Here is a 4,647-nt window from a genome sequence, read left to right as displayed (position 1 = left end):
TAAGACCGCCAGCACTGTTTCCAAGCCTTCCAGGAGACACATCTCTCTTCGGTGAAGTGAGAATCCGCCTGGGGCATGTACTGGCTGTTCTGTGTCTACAGTTAGCTGACTTTGGACAGGGTGACTGAGTCCTAAGTTTATGTGCTGTCATTATTGAATGTTGTCGAGTTGGCGCCAACTCATAGCTGCCCTATGCACAGCAGAGCGAGATACTAACCCGCACAATTGTTGAAGCCACTGCGCCACTCCGTCTCGCTGGAGGTCTTTCTCTTTGTCTCTGAACGTCCAGTTTACCAAACATGATGTCCTTTTCCAGGGACTGATCACTCCTGATACTATGTTCAAAGTACGTGAGAAGGAGTTCCATGGTCCTTGCTTCTAATAAGGAGTGTTCTGGCTCTACTTCTCCAGAACAGGTTAGTTCATTCTTCTAGCAGTCCATGGCACTTCTCAGCATTCTCTGCCAACACCATAGCTCAGATGCATCGATTCCTCTATGGTCTTCCGTATTCACTGTGTAGCTCTCACATGCATATGAAGCAACTAAAGTACATGACTTGGGTCAGGCACACCCAAGTCTCAAAGTGATGTATTTACTTTTTATCATTTTAAAGATGTCTTTTGCAGCAAATTTGTCCAGTGCAAGATGTTTGATTTCTTGACTGTTGTTTCCATAAGCATTGGTTGTGAAACCAAGTAAAATGAAATTCTTGACAACTTCAGTCTTGCTTCTATTTATAAGCTCTTGTTTACTGGTCCAAGTATTGCAATCCATGCTGAAGGTTGCAGTCTTTGGTCTTCATCAGTAAGTGTTTTAAGTCATTTTGGCTTTCAACAAGCAGGGTTGTATCATTTGCACGTTGAAGGTTGTTACTGAGTCATCTGGGAGCCCTGGTGTGCCTTGCAAGATAATGTGCTAGACTGCAAAGTCGGTTTGAACCACAAAGTCGGTGGTCCAAACTCACCAGCCACTCCCCGGAAACCCTATGCAGGATCGCTATAAGTCAGAACTGACTCAGTGGCACTTAACAGTAACGAGTCTTCCTCCAGTCCTGATGCCTTGTTCTTCAGATAATCCAGCTTCTTAGATTACTTTGCTCAGCGTACAGACTGAACAAGGATGGGGAAAGGATCCAACTCTGACGCACACCTTTCCTGATTTTAAACCATTCTGTGTCGTCTTAGTCTGTTAAAATGACTGCCTCCTGTTCTAGGTACACACAGGTTCCTCATGAGCACATTTAAGTGTTCTGAAATAGCCATCCTTGGCAGCTTTATCCATAGTGGCTTATGATCCACCCCATTGCATACTCAGTAATGCATACATAAACATCTTTTCTGGAATCTCTTTCAGTTAACTTCCATCTGACGTCAACAACGATACCGTTAGTGCCATGTTGTCTTCTGAGTCTACTTGAATTTCTCACGGGGCCCCGTCCATGTGCTGTGCAACCGTTTTTTAATTATCTTCAAAATTTTCCTCGTGTCTGATATTAACAATACTGTTCTATAATTTCCGCATCCCGTTGGGTCACGTTTCTGGAATGGACACAAATAATGGCTCATTTCCAGTCACTTGGCCAGGTAGCTGTCTTCCACATTTCTTGGCATAAGCTAGTCAGTGCGTCCAGCCCTGCCTCTGTTACTGAAGCATTTCAGTGGGAAGTTTATCAGCTTCTGCAGCTTGAACTTCTTCCTCTAATGCCATTGGGCTTGATCATATGCTGCCTTTTGAAATGGCTGAACATTAACCAGTTCTCTTTGATGCAGAGACTCTGGGTGTTTTATTTCTTTTATCTTCTTTTGATGCTTCCTGCATCGTTTAGTATTTTGCCCGTAGAATCCTTAAGTTGAGACTCCCTTAGGGTGAGTTCTCTAGGGCAGTAACCCCAGTGACCTAGAGAAGTTTCTGTCAAGGAAATGGCACCCACGTTTGTAGAGGGGGAACGTTTCAAGTCCGTGGGTCAGATGGACCAAGGTTGGCAGATCAGATGGCAGGCTGCTGACAACTCCCAAGATGGACAATCAGTAGAGCAGGTCACTGGTTCGAGTCCAAAGAACTGGAGGTCAGATGATGAGCCTGATGCAGGACCCAGACCCAGCAGAAAGCAAGCAGGCTTTGCCTGAGTGTCCAGTCTATTGGATGCAGGGCACAACCCTGAGGAAACTTCCTTTCAATGGACTGGCTGATCACAGCAGATCTTATCCTGAGAAATAACAACATGAACTGCAAACCATGGAGGATCCCGCCCAGTCAAGCTGACACGTATCACGAGACTTGAACTTTCTTCTTTCAGTTCTTTCAGCCTGAGAAATGCTGTGTTCATCCCTTTTGGTCTTTACACATTTCATTACAATGCTCTGTCTTCCAGGGTTGCCGTGTGAAATGTTCTGGTCAGCACTTTACTTCATTTTTTCCATTTGCTTTAGCTACTCTACATTCAAGAGCAAGTTCCAGCATGTCTTCTGACATACATTTTATTCTTTGCTTTCTTCATGTATAACGTTCTTGATGTCATCCCACAACTCTTCTGATTATCAGTCATTATTGGTATGTAATTCATTAAATCTGTTTTTGAGATGGTTTCTAAATTCAGGTGAGATATACTCAAGGCCTTATTTTGGTTCTTGTACACGAGTTTTAATTCCCTTCTGCTTTAACCTGAACTTGCATATGAGCAAATGGTGCTCTGTTCCAGTCAGCCCCTAGCCTTTTTTGTTTTAAAATGTCTTTATTATTTTTTTTTTTATTACTATAATCCCCTTCCTGCAACATTTATCCTACTTCCCTCCCTGTGGCTCCCCATTTACGTCTTATATTTCACAAATGAACAAGACAAAAATATTTGATGTACACTTAACAAAACAAAAAATATATATTCATTTAAATGTCAAATGGGCACATTCTGCCAGCCAGCCTCCTACCCACAGGCACACAGCCTTTCTCGGTCCCTGGGCCAAGAACCCACAGCTGCTCTGTCTCTCCACGTCACCACCTCTGCCACTGCCTCTGCTGTGGCTGCTTTTCTAGGGAGCTGTTTCATGCTCCACTCAGGCTCTTTCTTCTTGATGGTCCTGCGATCATCTGTTTCTGAAATTAAAGATTACTGTCCCCTTATACATTACATTTGTGACAGTCACAGTTAATCCTACTAACAGTTATTCACAATTGAGTCAAAATCCTATCACCGTTGTCCTGCTTCTCCTTTCACCAGATCCATCTGGAAAGGAGGGAAACTATTCGGTGGGGATTCTGCCTTAGCCCTGTCATTCTGAAGCTAAGTATACTCGTGGAAGCTTGTAAGCCAGCCTCTTCATGCCTTTATTGTTGTTAAGTGCTGTCGAGTCAGTTCCGAGGAACAGCTGGTGAGCTTGAACTGCTGACCTCGTGGTTCAGACCAACTTTGCAGTCCAGTGCATTAACCCACAGAGCCACACTCATGCCTTTATAGCTCCCCGTTTTGATGTTGTTAAGTGCTGTTGCATCGATTCCAACCCATAGCCACCCTGAACCATGTCTAAATTTCTCTTCCTTACCAACCCAGTACACTGAGGAAATAAGGTGGTTCTCTGATATGAAATTCCAGTTGGAATTTTCAGCCATTATATTTATAGGCAAGGAGCTCTGGAAGTGTAGTGGTTACGAATCAGGCTGCTAAGCTCAGGGTCAGCAGTTCAAAACTACCAGCTGTTCCGCAGGAGAAAGATGAGGCTTTCTGCTCCCGTAAAGATTTACAGCCTCAGAAACACTGTGCAGGGTCGCTGTGAGTCAGAACCGACTCCATGGCACATCACATTCATAGGCAAAAGTCTAGATTATCAAACTGTAGCAGTTTATGCTTGTTCATAGTATCAAACATCGTTATCTTCCTCAGCTTAAGTTGTGGTCCACTAGCCACCCATGCTAGATCAGATGGGTTGGGTACTTGCTACAAGTTTGGGAGTTCCAGCACACCTCCCTGCACTTCAGGCCATCTGGCTGCTTCACTCAGCCCTGTCCTCCAGGGGCGAGGTCAGTGCTCCTGGGCTCAGGAGTTCACACAGCTTACTGTTCAGCCAGCCCTTCCTTTCTCTCATCTCAAGGTTGGTGGGTGCCCATAGAACATGGCCAGACTCAGCCCATGTCTTCATTGCTGCGTTTCCCCCACTTCCCCTCACAAGTAGACCCAGGTGGTCACCAGCGAGCATAATATACTGCTCATAGATTCTCTTTGAGTTTCATCTTTCAAGGGCCTTTTGCCTGATGGGCTGAGTTTTCTTTCCTTGATATCTCCAAAACAAACAGCTTGCTTGATATTCAGATAGTCAGACTGTCTGCTTTTTTTCTATAGGTCTTTTCTTTTAATAAGTCTTCTGTTTTCTCCTGGCCTTATTTTGGCCAATGATACCGAGCTCCATCATCTCTTCCCATAGATACAGTCGGTTTGATTTCTGTGTATCCCATCTGGTGAGGTCCACAGTAATAGCTATTACTTTGTTGTTTAAAAAAAGAATTTAGAATAAATCTTTGGTCTTGCAGAATTCTGTTGTGCCATCTCCAGCATCATTTCTATTACCAGAGCTATATTTTCCAACTACTGAACCCTCATATTTTCAACTTTGTATTCCAATCACCAGTAGTTACCAGATTATCTTGATTTCATGTTT

The 4,647-nt window shown here is 43.9% G+C and overlaps 1 protein-coding gene across 1 annotated transcript in view; it reads left to right on the top strand.

Annotated features, from left to right (window-relative positions):
- TUBGCP2 (tubulin, gamma complex associated protein 2) overlaps positions 1 to 4,647 on the top strand; it is a 29,884-nt gene that overhangs the window by 10,729 nt on the left and 14,508 nt on the right. The gene's annotated exons all lie outside the window — the stretch shown is intronic.

The sequence above is a fragment of the Chrysochloris asiatica genome, unplaced genomic scaffold (genome assembly GCF_000296735.1).
Source record: "Chrysochloris asiatica unplaced genomic scaffold, ChrAsi1.0 scaffold00105, whole genome shotgun sequence".
In the NCBI taxonomy this organism is placed as follows: domain Eukaryota; kingdom Metazoa; phylum Chordata; class Mammalia; order Afrosoricida; family Chrysochloridae; genus Chrysochloris; species Chrysochloris asiatica.
This window is presented reverse-complemented; position numbering and strand designations above follow the sequence as displayed.